General features: G+C 37.7%; 1 long non-coding RNA gene across 1 annotated transcript; it reads right to left on the bottom strand.

The window, feature by feature from the left end:
* Positions 1 to 17724: 17724 nt before the first annotated feature.
* On the bottom strand, positions 17725 to 18359 carry LOC149145524 (uncharacterized). Its single transcript, XR_016265101.1, has 2 exons — positions 18196 to 18359; positions 17725 to 18051 (listed from the first exon to the last, which is right to left on the bottom strand). It is a non-coding gene; the product is annotated as an uncharacterized LOC149145524 (long non-coding RNA).
* Positions 18360 to 18365: the final 6 nt, after the last annotated feature.

The raw sequence follows: 18365 nt of genomic DNA, 5'->3' as shown, positions 1-18365 counted from the left end.
CAATTAGAATGGCTGAGGAAGGATCTGGATCAGTACCACGCCAAGGAGATGAAGAGGAGTCAACTTTTAAGTTCCCTATACATGAACCACAGGAGGATGAGGAGATCAAAATGAAAAACATACCCCCATCTGTGCTACCAAATTTCTATGGTATGGCTTCGGAGGATCCGGACTCATTCTTGTTCGAGTTTGACATTGTATGTCGAACTTATGGCTATACAGATGATGCCCATAGGCTTAGATTGTTCCCAGCCACATTAAAGGCATCAGCCTTAAAATGGTTCATGGGGCTTGGTGAGCATGCTATAGTTGATTGGGATGGTATGAGGAGAATATTTCTTAGGAAATATCAGCCTTATTGCAGATCCAAAGACTCTAAAGATTATATCTTTAGAATGAGTCAGCAAGAGGATGAAACCTTAGAGGAATATTTAGAACGGTTTGTCTATAACTTACAAAAATCTAAACACCGAACTATGCCTCCTGATCTGGTCCGCACAATATTCTTTAAAGGTATCCGAGAGGAATACATGGATGATCTCAACTTGATGGGAAAAGGTGACATTTCTGCCTTACCCTTTGAAGAAATCGCTGAGTTGTGCAAAAAGTATTCAAGGAGTAAAGCTAAAATGGGAAAGAGAAGTCTGTCATCAAGGGTCACAAAAACTGCCTCTGCAAGTGTCACCAGGGCCGAAATAGGGAATCTTTTAGAAGAGTTTAAAACAGATTTGTTAAGCACTCTGGGGAACCAAATTGACACTTTAAAAGCCAAGAAGAAACAAGAAGATGAAGATCATATCATGGCTATTTTCTGCCCAAAATGCCGAAAGAAACATGCATTAAAAGATTGCCCTCTAGAGAACATCCAAGCTTGTGCTTTCTGTACTGAACATCATGATATGTTTAACTGTCCTAAAGTTAAAGTTTTGCAGAACTGTAATATGGAAGCCAATACAGAGATGGAAAACGTGTATTACATGGGCACAAAGTGACCATGGTAGCCAAGGCCAACACCCCAAGGTATGTTTCCAAATCAAAATCTGCAATTTCCTATGAATGATCAAATGTATGCACAAAACTCATGGAATGTACCCATGCCATGGCAGCACCAAAACCAACCACAACACCAATGGAGACCGTCTCAACAGTACTCCCAATCTTATCATACATATCCTCAATCATACCCACCTTACTCACAACCATATCAACAATACCAACAGCCGTATCCATCACATTCTCAACCATATCAGCAGTATCCTCAGCAAGTTGTCTATCAGCCCCAACCTCCTCAACAAGCACTGCCTGCTCCTCCACCAATAAATGCACCACAACTGCAATTTCCAGCTAACTCACAACCTCCCAGACCCACTCAAATTCCTACTCAAACTGTTCCAAATCCGAATAATAGAGCAGAGAGGCCAGCCTACAATGTAGAAGAAGGAACCTCATATTCCACACTACCTTTGCAAAACATTAATTTGAGGTCTGGTAGGGTGCTCCACAAAGATTCTTCAATAACAGATAAGCAAGAAGAAAACTCAGAAAAGGAAAATGAAATGACAAATCCAACAAAACCAAACAATGATACCAAAGATAAACAGATGCAACCACTGCATCCACCTTTTCCAGACCGATTGGTCCAAGTAAAACCACCACTGTCTATACCACAATTTGATGTCTTAGATGAACTTAAAAATGTCTACATAAAAATTCCACTGCTACAAGCTATAAAAGACATTCCTATCTATACCAAAGCCATCAAAGACATGTGCCTCAAGAAGCCTGCTAGGAAAAGGATTGATCCTCAAACCATTCATGTTTTAGGAAATTTAGCAGGCCTTATGACCAATACCATCTCCATGGAAAAGTATGTTGATCCTGGCATTCCCAAAGTGACCACCATCATTAACAACATACAAATTCCAAACACTTTGATAGATCTTGGAGCCGCAATCAATGTCATGACTCTTGAAACCATGAGAACACTCCAGCTCATAAATTTGCAACATACCACGATTGTTCTAGAACTAGCTGATAGGTCCAAAGTCATTCCTGAAGGGATTTTGGAAGACATCATTGTCTCACTGGACTCTTGGGAGTATCTAGTGGATTTCCTAGTCCTTCAACCCAAATCCAATTTAGGAGGACACCCTATCATCCTAGGTAGACCATGGTTAGCGACTGCTGATGCATTCATAGGATGTCGATCGGGCAACATGATCATTTCAAGAGGGACCGAAAGAAAACAACTCACCCTTTATCCATCGGCACAATCACCAGCAGTAACACATAATTTGTGGCTTGATGATAAATTTAATGATAAAGAAGAAGTACAATCTGTTTTTAGCATTGACCAAATCTATGATTTCCAGGAAGACAATAATGATTTGGTAGAATTATTCCTTTCTCAACCTGATATGTCTGAAAATTTGAGAAGTGAACAATATCATGCTGCAAATGTACTTTTGGCCCAAAACTTTCAAGAAACATGCACCATCCAATCTTTGCAAACTACATTTCACGACATTTTTCCAGTTCAATCCATCACCAATACACAGAGTCAGATCATAGAGATTAGTCCAGGGAAAACTCTGAACATAGGCAATCACCTAGACTCATCTCAACAAGAGAAATTGATTAAACTCTTGAGAAAATACCAAAAAGCCTTTGCTTGGGACTACACCGATATGCATGGGATTCACCCCGACACATGCACTCACCATATCTATACAGATAGCACCATTAAACCAGTGAGGCAACCACAGAGAAGAATGAACCCCATGCTCCAAGATATTGTCAGAGAGGAATTGCAAAAACTTTTGAGAGTTAATTTTATATATCCTATTTCTGACAATCAGTGGGTATCTCCATTGGTTATAGTGCCCAAGAAAAATGGTAAGTGGCGCATTTGTGTTGATTACAGACAGCTGAATAAAGCAACGCTCAAAGATTACTTCCCACTGCCATTTATTGACCAAGTGTTAGACACCCTAGCTGGCAAATCATCCTTTTCTTTTCTTGATGGTTTCAGTGGCTACAACCAGATCAGGATCGCCTCTGAAGACCAGGACAAAACCACATTCACCTATCCTTGGGGCACCTATGCCTACAATGTTTTGCCATTTGGACTTTGTAACGCTCCAGCTACATTTCAGAGAGCTGTGTTAGCTATTTTCGCTGATTTAATTCATGATTGTGTTGAAGTCTACATGGATGATTTTTCAGTATATGGCAATTCATTTGAACATGCATTAGAAAATCTTGAGAGAGTTTTGAAAAGATGTATTGAAGCTAACCTGTCCCTCAGCAATGAAAAGTGCTTTATGATGTTAAATGAAGGGATAGTGTTAGGCCACTATATTTCTTTTCAAGGCATCCAGGTTGACCCAGCCAAGATCCAGATCATTGCTGATTTGCCAATTCCACAGAATCAAAGAGAGGTAAGAAGTTTCCTTGGGTATGCAAGCTATTACCGCAGATTTATTGAAAATTTTAGTAAGATAGCTTTACCTTTTTTTAAACTTCTAACCAAAGATGTACTTTTCAATTGGAATGAGAACTGCCAACAAGCATTCGAACAACTCAAAAAGAAACTATCTACCGCACCAGTCTTGAGAGGGCCTAATTGGAGTCTACCATTTCATATTTTTACTGATGCATCTGACACAGCAGTAGGTGCATCATTAGGCCAAAAAGAGGAATCTTGTAATTATGCCATTTATTTCATTAGTAAAAATCTAACACCTGCAGAGTTAAACTACACAGTTACAGAAAAGGAAACACTTGCCATCATTTATGCTGTGAATAAATTCCGACATTACATAACTGGTTATGAGGTATTTGTACATACTGATCATTCAGCCACTAGACATTTAATGAATAAACCAATAACTAGTGGCAGATTTACCAGATGGTTACTATTGTTACAGGAATTTAACATCACAGTGTTAGATAGACCAGGCAAAGAGAACCAGGTGGCAGATTTTCTCTCTAGACTGCAAAATCCAGGTGAGGTTGTTCCAGTTAAAGATTCTTTTCTGGATGAAAACTTATTTGCAATTTCCATAGTAACTCCTTTGTATGCTGATTTGGCCAATTATTTGTCTATAGGAAGGACACCTCCACACTTTACTGCAAAGGAAAGGAAGAGACTAGTCAAACAAAGTGCTAGATATTCATGGCTTAATGCGATTTATTTTACACCGGTTATGATATGATTATTAGGAGATGTGTAAGAAATGATGAGGTAATTGATTATTTAAAATCTTGCCATGATGAACCGTGTGGTGGGCATTTTGCAGCGAAGCGGACAACATTCAAAGTTCTTACTCTTGGATACTACTGGCCATCGATTTTCAAGGATGCCAAGAAGTATGTAAAGAGTTGTGACAGCTGCCAACGAATGGGTAGACCAACAGCTACCGATGAGATGCCCCTTCAGCCCCAAGTTCACTTAGAGCCATTTGATAAGTGGGCTCTAGACTTTATAGGACCCATTAACCCAACATCCAATGGTAAGAAGTACATCTTAGTATGTACTGATTACGTCACAAAGTGGGTTGAAGCAAAAGCACTGGTTAGAGCAACCAAACACACAGTAGTCAATTTCCTTTTTGAGGAGATTTTTGTGAGGTATGGAGTACCAAGGGAAATTGTGACTGATCAAGGTACTCAATTCACCTCAAAGTTAGTGAAGGAAATCACAGACAAATACCAAATCAAGCATAGGAAAAGTACCCCTTACCATCCACAGGCCAATGGGCAGGTGGAATCAACAAACAAAACCTTGGAAGGAATCATTACTAAAACTGTTGCAATGAACAGGAAAAACTGGGAAGAGAAGCTCAAAGATGCACTCTGGGCTTACAGGATTACCTGGAAAGATACTACAGGATTTACACCATATCAGTTGGTGTACGGCAAAGAGGTAATGCTTCCTATTGAGTTCCAAATACATACTTTTAAACTGGCTGTAGATTTACAAATTGATTTGGACCAAGCACAAAAAGAAAGAATTCAGCAGTTGAACCAGCTGGATGAGATGAGGCAGCAAGCAGAAGAAACCACAATCCTCATGCAAAAACAAAGGAAGCAATGGCATGATGCAAATATTAAGAAGAAGCAATTCAAGGAAGGTGACTGGGCTTTACTTTTTGACTCAAAATTCAGAGATCATAAAGCCAAGTTCACCACCCATTGGATGGGCCCCTATGAAATTGTTCAGGCTTATCACAATGGTTCAGTCAAGCTCAAAACTATTGATGGAGAAGGTCACTCCTTCACAGTCAATGGCCATCGCCTGAAACTATACACCAAGCCCATCAGCAAGCAAGATTTTCTCTATACACTATCTCAGCAAAGAGAGGTTGAGGTACTGCAGCCCTCAGCTGCAGTATCACTGCCTTAGTTTCATTTCCTTTCAATTTCAGAGTCAAAAAGAAATAAAAAAATTAATATAAAACAAAAACTAATATATATATATATATATATATATATATATATATATATATATATATATATATATATATATATATATATATATATATATATATAATGGGTTAGATGTGAAAACCAGTCTCTGGCACACTCTAACCTCGAATTCCTACTTGAAAACCAATTCGTTGGCGGGTAAGAATTCTCTTTCTTTTGTTCACTGTTTGATTTATCAGCTGAATCATGACTTGAGGACAAGTCAAAATTTTAGTCGGGGAGAGAGGCATCAGCACTTTGTTCTTTTATCTCTCCATTGTAAATTCTTAACGATTTCTTATCCTATATCTTCACTGTAAATTTCCAAAGCATCTTGTTCCAGCATTCCAGACTTCAATAAATAAGCTGTTTTGTCATTGTTTTATCTCAGAGGGACCTGGTTATAAACATTATGCAGGGGGACCTGTTCTGTCCAGACATCTATGCTACCAACACCAGCAGTAAAGGGACCTGTTTAAGACACCCAGAAGGGACCTGTTAAAAAGATTGACACCAAGGGCTACTTCAACAAAGTTTTATCAAGTTTCTACAAGAGTTTCATCAAGTTTCTACAAGGATTTGGGCACCAAGACTCCATCAAATGCCCAAGCTCAGTGAACCTGTATCAATATAAGGAGCTGCATGAACATTTTCAAATTTTTCTCAAGGGACCTGTTACATTCAATCTTTCTCAAGGGACCTGTTACATCTTCAAATTTTTCTCAAAGGATCTGTGCATTCAATCTTTCTTAGAGGACCTGTTACAACAAGCAAAAGAACAGTCAAAAAGGGACTAGCTACTCAGCATGTCAATACAACAACGACCAACAAAAGAGTAATATGTTTCTTGTTCTTAAACATTTAATTTCTTAGATTGATTTTTAATGTAACTTTGATGACTGTGAACTGTTATGATCGATTTCAAGGACACCTACATTTCCTATCATCCCTTATTCCACCGATTCTTATCATTTCTTCAACCTATTCATACTTCTAAACCCATTACCAACACATTAACCTTGTCATGCTAAATACATCCTACAGCCATACCAACATCCTCCATCCGACCGAATGCCAACTGAAATAGGACACGTGGCGGATTGTGTTTTTAAATACAAGGGAAAGAGACAAATGTAAAGCGGCCTATTCATTTTATTCCACACAGCCAAATCATGACTCCACCACCCGACGTACCCAATGATTCAAGGGACTCCCCAAAACCATACCCAACATTATATATACATGCTCCTAGCGCTCTTGTGGTGACATCTATGTAAGCATACAACACTCCTCTGTTCTAAAATGAATGAATACGTTGTGAAGTGAGTACAGCCGGTTATTCCACCATCATTTTCGCATTTGATTCCCATAACTTTCAAAGTAGAATCAGAAGCAGTGAGCGTTGAAATAAGTATTATCATTTGGGTTCGATTTACACAGTGAGGATTGGAAGCAGTGAGCGCCGAGGAAGGGAAATATAACCACTCTGTTTTGACTCCCACCACAGTCATGAGACAATCGACCGACCGAGCATCATATTGAAGATTAAGGGAAGCGATACACCAGGTAACAAATTTGAAATTTCTTCGTTGAAATTGTAGAAACATAAACAGAGAAGGGTTAGAGCACGACCCTCTGCCACTATGACTAATAGGGTCGAGCCGAGTGTGTTCGACAGTTCACAATATCATGAAGATTGCATTGAAATTCTCAGAGAGATACAGTGGCTACCATTCTTAGAAAAAATTCATGGAAGTAATGAAGAGGTTACCAAGCAATTTGCTTTCACCTTCAATGGAGAAAAAGCCCTGATAGGTAACTTCTCATTCAGGGTTTCAGAGGATACTATAGCTCAGGCAATAGGGATCAGTCCAGAAGGGGAGAAGTATTTTAAAACAAAACAATTTAAAGAGAAATCGTGACGCAGTTTATGTCTAGATCCAGAGTCTCATCAGTGAACTGGAAGAAGGGTGTTCCAAGAAGTTGGTTGATGCATCCCTGGGATGAGATGGTCTACATCCTTCAAAAATTCATAACCTGTGAAGGTCGTTACAGTATTGTCTATCTATACCATATTAAACTACTCCTCCACTTGAAGAAACAATGTGTTATCAGTCTACCATATTTTCTATTACAAAGCTTAACCAAGATGTCCAAGACTATCCAGAAGCAGAAGGGGAATGAAGACAAGAGCCTATATAACTTTGGCTTAATTAAAATTCTTATTGAGCATGAATTGCAGAGAAGAGGGAAACCATGGAAAGAATTCCTAGCTGCTAATCAAATTAGAGATGAGGAAGATAAAGAAGAAGTGCAAGAGGACTCAAGGTTCATGAAGGATATTGATGAAGAAATCCCAGTATCCAAAGCCAGCAGGGCACCTCTACCTATGGACAGCATAAAGACTAGGAACATGAGAAAGGAAGATGCTAAGAGGGCCAAAAAATATAAAATTTTCACCACTTACTCACGAAGAACAAGGAGGACACCAAAAGCCCAGTTACAAGAAGACCAGCTTGAATCTAATGCACCTGCACAAATGGATGTTGAGAGTGGTGACCACTCACTACCAGGACCAGAAGTTGATATATAGGTAGAAAGCAATAACAAGCAGGAAAAATGTTCACCACCTCCCATTAAGAGACAGAAGAAATTGGAAAAACAAATTGAAGAATTAAAGGAAGAGCTCATGGAGGCTAATATGCTAGAAAAAGTTATCAAGAGAGAAAATGAAATGCTCCGGGTGCAGAGTAAAGAAACTCAGAAGAAGAATGAAAAGTTAAGGGAGAGAATCAGTGAACTGGAGGCTGAGCAAACGGAGATTTCTAACTGGGCCACTAAGTGATACAATCAGAAGAAGACCCTCAAAGGAAAATACAAAAGTTTAAAGCAGGAGCTCAAGGGTCAGAAAGATAACCAGGTGAAAAAGAATGTGGACACATTGCTCAAGGCAACAGAGATCCAGGCAGGGACAGAGTTCAAGGGAAGCACTTCGGGGATAGCATGAGGACATGCTAATTCCTTAAGTCGGGGAGAGATGTTGGTATCATCCCAAGACCCCTTTTTCCTCCTAAAACATATCATTTACCCATTCATTTTCATCATATATCCCTTAGAATCCTTGGAAATTGGTTAGTTAATAGTCTTATAGTTATTAAAATGCATTGAAATTGATTTAGGAATTTTATGTTGAAGAATTAGAAGTTTTTGGTGAAATGGTTACAGGAAGTTCCAACATCCTGTAATTAGCTCATTGTTTGACATGTGGCACAACATCTGGGCTAGAACGAAAGGCATGGATGAAAAGTAGAATGTCCAAGCATGGACAAACACCTATCCTACAGCCGAATCAACCCTCCTACATGCGCGGTCAACTCAAGTCAAAGCATGGCACACTGGCGACAAAGGCAGAAACAACAGCTCATTCTAATTTGATTTAGTTTTTGTTCTTTTTGAAATCAGTTAGGATAGAAACATTTTGAAAATCTCGATGTAGTAAAAGCGGCAACATCCAAATTCCAAATGTACATTCATTATCGAAATGACATGGTTGTGCTAGACATATGTAAATATAGTCCAAGTAATGGATGTAATGGTTAATCGTTGTATCATTCTGAAACAGAGTTTTTGAACTTAATACTAAGAACCCAGTTGCAGTTACGACTCGTGTCTAGTGCATTGATTTGATATTCGGTTGAAAATAGTCCAGTATACCTCTGGAACGCGGACGGGCCCTGCGTTAAACCGGTATACTGTTCTTTTCATTTTATTTGCACTTAGGTTATCATATGGTTTGCACAGTAGTTACGATTGATTGGATTTCGATTTCAATAGGTATTATATGGTTTGCACAGCAGTTACAATTAATTGGGTTTCGATTTCAATAGCTCTTGATTTCCATCGAATGTATATGGTTTGCGTTTGTGGTAATGCCTGAACAGTCATCACTGAGATCTTGAAGTGCGTCCTGTAAGGGATTCGATCCCTGTGTTGTCTTTTAAAAGCACTATTGTGAACTTTGTTTTCATTTCAAAATCCATTTATGATCTCTATATATTTTGATATTGTATAAATATTAGTGAATGCTGGGTGTTTACTGAACAAGGGTTTTATGTGTAATGTCTTTGTAAGGAGATTGAGATCATTGTTGCAGTGATACACAGTGTTTAGTTTCAGTGTGTAATTTGGTAAATGCATTTAATGATAGTATTGTAATCAGGTATATTAGCATAGTGACCTGAGTGTTTGGATGATAGGTGACATACCCCAGTCTTCCGTAAAGAAGCCCTATGACCTACATCATAACCACTTAGCCAACAATCCTTTATGTCTATATACTTTAGACGCATGCCTCTAAGCTTACGCATCCTGGTCGATAATAAATATAGTCTAGTCTAGTACCCTATCTAGAACACTACACAGTCCCTTAAGATCTGAGGGATGCAAGGACAATCTCGATGATAGTGGTCTCCTTTACAAATGACACATGGCGATTTAGGCCTGGACGGTGCAGTGTGTGGATTTTCGCTAGACGATGCCTGGTTGCCCCTTTTCGCCTTTGGCTCCTTCTTCTTCTTCTCTTTCTTCTTCTTCTCCTTCTTCTTCTCAGTTACTTGATTTTTGGCTTTACCAGCTTTATCAAGCGAAGAGGAAGGAGGAGAGGAAGAATTGGACGAAGTAGAAGGTTGGGGGGTAACTTTGGTATCGTTTAGTTGTTGACTTGATTGTTCAAGAATCATGGTGTTCTGAACGATAGAGGTCAAGAAGAGCCATACGGGCAAGCCAATTGTCAATCCTGGAAGCGACAATGTGGCCATATGGGGTGCACCAACATCTCCCCAAGAGGAGAAAGGACTAGGATTTCCTCCAAGGGGAAATCCTTGGTTGGTGGACTCCATTTTTCTCAACCTAGGACCAACGTAGGAAAGGTGATGTTTATTCCAATTAAAATAAATTTTAGACGCTTTGACACGACTTGTTTTTTTAATTTTTAAGAGTCGAGAAAAAACAAAATATGACTCTAGTCGCCTTCGATTTTTAATGAGCTTGAAGTGACAAGTGCTCAGATGGACCTTTTCCTTTAAGGAGTCTGAAAAGGAACGAAAGAGACTACTCTGGAAATCTAGATAGAGGGATTACCAAACCAATCGCAAAACTGCAGAATACTTTTTATGGTATGGCAGTCAATCCTCCTGAATGTTGTGTTCAGTGCATTGCGATCGATAGGGCGGGAGACACAGCTTCCTATGGATAAAGGATAAAGCCTATTGTGGTCTCCCAATATATACTCGACGGTACGTGGGAGCACAAGTCCGTACTAGCACTTATCGTCTCAAAGTGGAGGAATCACCCAACCAGCAATGAAAACAACAGTTACCAGGCTTTACGACGCCGGAATACGTCTCTAGCCTAGACTTCTAAATGTTGTGCATTAGGTTCCAAAGCATTTTTAGATTCATTAAATTTATTTTACATTTGATCTTACTTAAGAAATTTTCCTTTCAGGTTCACCGTGTGATGTAGATATACAATTTCCTAAAATACAATCTAAGATGATAAACAATCATTTAATCTTCTATTTGCAATGAAAATCCTAGCTACTAAGGAAAGAGAGACGATATTCTCTCAACATAGAGCAGAGAGCACACACTATATGCACTGTCCTAAATCAAACCAACAAACAGTCTAAATGCAAATGCACATGCATGTATTTGTTTTCAGCCTTCTTAATGTGTGAATGATAAAAAGAAAGCTAAGCGCAAATCTGAATTATTTTTCAAAGCGACATTACAAACAAGTTTCTTTTCAAGACAAAATGAAGACAATGACGACACTTTGTTATTTGGAACTGAAAACTTGCTTTTGACACTTGAAAAACTATTAATTCAAATCAAATACAAGAGTAACAGTGTAATCGACTATCAAGAACAATCAGATTCTCTTCTATGACTGAAAACGACACTTGCGACACTTCCAAATCAAGAAACGACAGTTCAATTACGCTACTTCTTTGTAAAAGAGAAGTGAAAATGGATCACAATACATAAAAACATTTACAGTTCTTTGCACAATGGAGGCATAATAATGGCAAGGAAGGGGGTTTCCAACAGAGGTATACTGACTACAGACAACAAAAATCCTGAATAGTGCTGAAAAGAGTGAAAAAACCAAAGTCTGAAGGCAAAATTAGCCCTTTCTGATCAGTGCACCTGTTACACAGGGATTCCAGTATGCATCCCACCTACAGTACACGGGAAGTGTGATGCATACTGAGATCCTTGAAGAGAGGGTGCGTGGTACAGTGCGAGACTTTTGATCCAGTTCTTGATCACAGTTTGTAGCACAGTTCAGGGATTTAGGCCGAGCAAGTGGTAATCAGTAAATAAATCACAAGGGCAGATCTAAGGAGGTTACTAGAGCCACCACAAGGGCAATTAGAAAGCTTGTAAATCGATTGTTTAGTTCATAAACAGAACTCGGAGATAGACTGAAGCAGCATTGATCTACTTTGCACTTGCATAGCAAATGCAGTTTGAAGGCTAGCTGGCTTGACTTCACGCTCCATCTGTAAGTTTATAAAGCAAACAAATATAGACAAACAAACAATCTATTTGCTCCCCAGCGGAGTCTCCATTTTGTTATCAGGAAATCTAGTGTCTATGCAGAGCTGCTAGTCCCACTAAGGCTGGTAGCTAACTTAGAAACAAACAAACTAAAACCACTTTTGTTTTCATTTATGAGAGGTAGATAAGAGGGGAAAGAAGGAGACCAATCTCTGTCTTGCGCTTGGTTCCTTGCTTGATTCCTCTCCCTTCTGATAGATCTTTTCCACTTGCTTCCTCGTTTACCCAGCGTCAAAGAGTACCTGTAGAATCAAAGCAGCATAACGATATCCAAGAATAGAGATCTACTATCATAAACAATATAGGACTAGATATATATTGACCACACAAATGCATATATCATCAATCATACAAGAATGTGGAGGAAAACTCGAATAGCTTTATTAATAATCAAGAATAGCAAAGAGGATTACAACCAATTTTTTTGACCCGGCGTCATCCTCTTAGCAATAAAGCCCTTCTTCACCTCATGAAAAGCTTAGATCACCCAACACTATGATGTTACACCAAGAAACCAACAGCACTTCCTTACAAGATACAAAATTCCAGCCTCTGGATCTCTGGGATGAGGGATCCATATATAGATGTTTGCAAGGGGGGTGAGTTAGATTCTGAGATTTGATTAGTGTCTTCTCTCTGATAGTTCTTGATTCCACTTGGAGATTGATGATCTCTTACTCATCCCTGGGCAAATGCAGAGAGGCAAGTGTCACAGGAGAAGTTTTTGGAAGATTCCATGATCCTCCACCTCATAGATTGACCCTGCCATTTGTCCACTCTCGCCCATCGCACCCCATAGAAGGGCTTTTTAGTATGCATCGCACCTCCCGTGTGCATTTAGGTGGGATGCAGCGCACTTTGACCATGGAGCAGGTGAGGTGGTCCAGTTTTGACCAGTTCTGAGTAGTTTTTCATGGAGAACTTCTGGGAGATGTTGTAATCAGTTGACCTTGTTCTTTTAGGGTTTGGAACAACACTTTTAGGGACTTAGGAGCCCTTGGTTTATGGACATTTATGATTGGGGTTGTAGTGCCCAAAAATGTCTATAACACATTTAAAATTAATTAAAACATTATTAAAATATTTAAAAGCAATGTAAACACATGCTTGGATATTTCAAACCATTATAGTTCAGGGTGTAAAAATTTCATGATAAAACAGCACAATTTACTTTATGCCTAAAAAGAGGTATATACAATTTCAGGTGTTTTTATTATATAATTAATTGAGTTAAAGTTGCAGAGTAAATCTTTTATTTTTCATACATATTTTCTCCCAATGTTGTGTGTTTGGTGTTCATTTGTGGGCATGTGCAAAGTGTTTTGGTAATTTGGGTATTTCTTTTACGTGTAAATATAGTCATTTAATGTGCATTAAAACAAATGAATTTTCAAGTAAAAATATATTTAATTTTAGTATAATTTAATTTATAGTTAAAATAATTTTTTCCCGGTATAATTTTAAATAAGATTGTGATTTTTTTTTTATTTAAAATATTTTTTGAATGTATAAATGGAATCAGTATTCTAGAAAACCCATGGAGCACTGGAATTCTATAGATTAAACAACTTAAATTCAATTTAAAAAATCTCTTCTCAATTTTAATTAAAATTAACTCAAAAAAATGTTGTGAAAAAAGTCATTTTGTCCATTAGTAAGACTATGCATTTATTTTTAACTAGTGTAATTTAATTATGTTGTATTTTATATGTTTTCGGAATTTGCAATTAATATACTTAAAAATACAATTTAAATAATATAAAATTACAAACTCATGAAAATTATATCATTAAATTTTGAGAAAAGGCATATAACAATGAGAATACATCTTTTTGAATTAAAACCAATTATACCTATGTATGTTATTATTTAAAAAAAAAATATCATCTTTCAATAAAAGAAGAAATAATGCAGGTTAGAGATAGCCCCAAGGATTAGTTCAATTGTCCATAGTTAAAAGGACCATTTCTATTGAAAGGTCACATGTTCAATTCTCTCAACACTCTCAAGGTCAAGTTCTGTGGTTGAGCCGACATGAAATGATCCCTTATGGTGGATCTCCTTGGTACAAATATTTTGTGGACATAGTGGTTACCGATCTCTGATGTCCATGAACCACATAGGAAGAAAAGCCCCAAGGGTTAACTCAATTGGTCGAGTTCCTATTGTTAAAGCACCTTTGTTATTGAGAGGTCACATGTTCAATTCTCTCAACACTCTCGGGGCCAGGCTCTATGATTGAGCGGACTAGATGTGATCCCTTTAGGTGGATCTACCTGGTACAAATATTTTGTGGACGCAGTCTTCATCGATCTCTAGGACCTATGAACCACATAGAAAAATTCAACCCTCTCAACACTATTAAGGTCAGACTTTGTGGTTGAATCAATAGGAAGTGATCCTTTTGGGTAGATATGCTTGGTACAATTATTCTGTGGACATAGTGGTCATTGATCTCCAACGACTTTGAGGTTGAATCAATAGGAAGTGATTCTTTTGGGTAGATATGCTTGGTACAACTATTCTGTGGACATTGTGGTCATTGATCTCCAGCGACTTTATGGTTCAATAGGAAGTGACCCTTTTGGGTAGATATGCTTGGTACAATTATTCTGTGGACATAGTGGTCCTTGATCTCCAGAGACTTTGTGCTTGAATCAATAGGAAGTGATCATTTTGGGTAGATATGCTTGGTACAATTATTCTGCGGACATAGTGGTCATTGATCTCTAACGACTGTGAACCACATAGAAAAAAATACAAGTTGAAGATTAATTCATTTAAAAAACATTCAAAATAATAAAATAATTTACAAAATTCCGTCAATAATATTCAAGGTCCGTAAACCACATAACTAAAAATCCTTCAAAGATTAGCTCAATTGGTCGAGTCCTTGTCATTAAAACACATTTTCTATTAAAATGTCACAGATTCAATTCACTTGACCCTCTCGAGAATTAGATTCAAATCTCTTCTGGTCAATATAATCTTTTCTTTAACCAAAATTAAAATCCACTCTCTTACAAATAAACAAATCATGTTCCAACATAAATTTCTTAACCATTATTTTAAATAATATAATTTTCATTAAATAAAAATAATAAATAAACCCACATTATAATCCTCATTCTCAACATCAATTAACATCTCAATCCTAATACATTTTTCCACTTTTAAATATAAAAAAATAAATCGTACACTGTGCAGAAGTGGCACTTCTCTCAACCAATTGAATTGCACTCATATTTCCAAGACTCTGATAGATACAAAAATAATTACGAATTCAATAAATGTTATCCCGTATGGTAATTTGAATTCCACTCCATCAAACTAGGATTACTACTCCATATTTATTTAATTTGGGATTTTCATTAAATTCATACATTTGTTTCAATGATTTTAACAGTTAAAAATGTGTATTTCTTCGTAAGAGATGAAAAGTTTAAATAAAATTAGAATATGTATTAGTATACATATTTTTACATTACATTTAATTAAATTAAAATATATATGCAATTTTTTAATTAAATTAAAAGTTATATGTAATTTTTTTAATTATTAATTTATTTTTTAACAAGGAAGGCTGCATCGCAGCTAGTCCCTGCCTTGATTGGAAGGGGGCTTGAGCATTGAATAAGCCATACGCATATAAGCATAGACAGTAGCATAGCCAAGGGCAGCTTCAAGATTAGGTGGTGGTGAATAACTAAAAGCATAGCTAGCTGGAGCAAAGCAAGCATCAAAGTAACGAAGTAGTGGACTCAGTGAAACCAACAGTAGCAGATCCAGATGCATAAGCAAGACCAGGAGAAGTAGTAGCAAAATAAGCATAGGTAGATTGGGTTGATCAGTAGTTTAGACGGTTGATCTAGTTGTTTACCCATAAGCAAGGACAGGTGCAAATCTAGTTCCAGGACCAATTTCCGAGAGAGCTCTATAGCCTGTTTCAGAACCTCCAGTAGCAGAGTAAGATATCTATACGAGGTAGTCAATCAATCATGTGCTCTTTATGGGATCAAGATTAGTGAGTTTAACAAAATGGGCAGACCTGTGCTTTCAAGAATCTGGTATAGAAATATGCTATCGCATGAAAAGCAAATGGAGGATCGAGCTCACATAATGTCAAGAACCCGCTGCTTTAAAGAATCTGGGGCTATTCGGTATCGATAAAAACCTTCGTTTGAGCTGTCGACGTGCAGAACTCCTCAGCTTCACCCTCGTAACAATCCAGTAAATAGAGAAGTCCTATATGGCGGTGATAGTAACCAATACTAGGTTCTTCGGTACCAATACAATGTTCCAAATCATTATGCAATTGGCTCAATACAAAAACGTTGGCTCAATAAAGCATTCATTACGTTGCATTTAGTCGTTCTTTATCGTATAGCATTTTTATGGAGAGCGTAGAACAAATTTTATGGCATAACGTTTTTTAAAGGAGAGCTATCTCTGTGCTTACATATTAGAACATTGTTGGTACGTATTAGAACAATATGCAATATGGTTGACAAGTGCTGCAATCAATATGTTATATGGAACAATGTGAAACTAACACTATGGAACGACATCAAGAATGAGGACGATAGTCAATGCAAGAATGTTTCATAACCCAATAATGTTGCTTTGGAACAAATATGTCGAGAATGCATAACGCAAGAAGGAAAGAAAGTTGCATAACGCATATATCGATTTACTGATATGGAACACATATATCAATTTGCTGCCTTGGAATGCATATATCAATTTACTGTTAATGTATGGAAAACATTTATCAATTTACTAATACTATATGGAATGCTGCTTTGTCAGTATTGGATATAGTTTATATGGCACAACATACATCAAAATCGCTGAAGAAAGACTTCAATTCAAAATTGTTAGCACCAACGTGGAGTCATCATTTTTTTAGCTCTGGTTGCTGCGGATGCCAAATTCCTCGATAAAGTTAACCTAAAGGTAGATTTCTGTCTTTCTCGCAGTACTAAACAGTGGAATGGAGACTTCACTACAGGAATAAGGGACTAGAGCTCCTAAAGTTCCTCCGTGCCCCCGCCTTCCTATCTTCCGATCCCAAATTCCTGGCTTAGAAATATGCGTTACACTTAAAAGGTTATAATTATTTTTTACGTTTTAAAGTGGTATCAAATGTATTTGATTAATTAAGTTAAGTAATGTTTAAAAATGAAAATAAAAAACAAATTAATAAGATAATCCAAAAACTTGTGGTCGGAGTGAAAAGCTATTTTATTCAAAGATTTCAATGAATTATTTCAAATAAAGACATAGGCGCTTGGGGATGACAAAATGTCATAAGTTGGCAATCTGCCGCAGTGTGTGCGCATGCATTTTGACAGATGTCATTCATAAGGTTACGAATTATATTTTCTATCGCGCATTTTGACAGACGTCCATTATATTTTCTATCTATAATTTCTAGTGGGTTTCGCATCGACCAAGCTTTTTGGATGAGCTCCAGATTTTTTTCTATGGCAGGGGTCTCCTGCACCAGTATAAACCTTCTATGGCAGACTGAGACCAGGTCTTAGGATTCAATGAGACCAGATCTTAGGTAACGAAAACGAGTTCTTTGAAGTAAGTAGTGCGCATGTGTTTCTCATTTAATGGTTCAGTATCAAGTTTATGACTTTTGTTTCAGCAGCACATAAGATATCCTAAGCATACTCTGCCGTTGTATTCTAAGCTATCATCTCTCAAAGCATACTCGGGGTCTCCTGCACCAGTAAACCAATCAATCCAGGAGGGCGATCTTAGAAGCAGACAGTTTATTAGCAAAGCTCAGCAATGTCATTATTAGAAAGGTATATTCTCTTCGAACAGGACCCATTCGGATCATCCATCAGGCTGGCATTCAAGATTTCAGGGTTCAAGACCCATTCGGATCATAGAATTCGAGCGCGGCTTGTCTTAGCACCAGGATATTCCAAATTTTTCCTTTGGTCTGCAGAGAAATTTATACACACAACCTTCACGAAATTATTACTCAGGGGATAAGCCAAGACGAATTCAAAATTCGAAGCTTCACAGTAAACCACAACCTTTCACTCCGCAAAGTTGCAAAACAGTATTTTAAAGCTATTCTTACCAGTAAGCCATCAAAGGAAAAAAATATGCCAGCTAGCGGCGCTTTACTCATCTCGCTGGTGGTAGAACGAGAAGGTAGGTAATCCTGTCCCAAGGTTTCGTGTCCACGATGCCCCATCTGTTCCGAGCTGGGTAAAGAAATGACTCACCTCCAGATTAGGCCTGGAACAT

The sequence above is a fragment of the Pinus tabuliformis genome, chromosome X (genome assembly GCF_031772625.1).
Source record: "Pinus tabuliformis cultivar Carrire ecotype Pingquan chromosome X, CPIR1, whole genome shotgun sequence".
Lineage (NCBI taxonomy): Eukaryota > Viridiplantae > Streptophyta > Pinopsida > Pinales > Pinaceae > Pinus > Pinus tabuliformis.
Note: the sequence above shows the minus strand (reverse complement) of the source record. Positions and strands in the feature narration are given on the sequence as shown.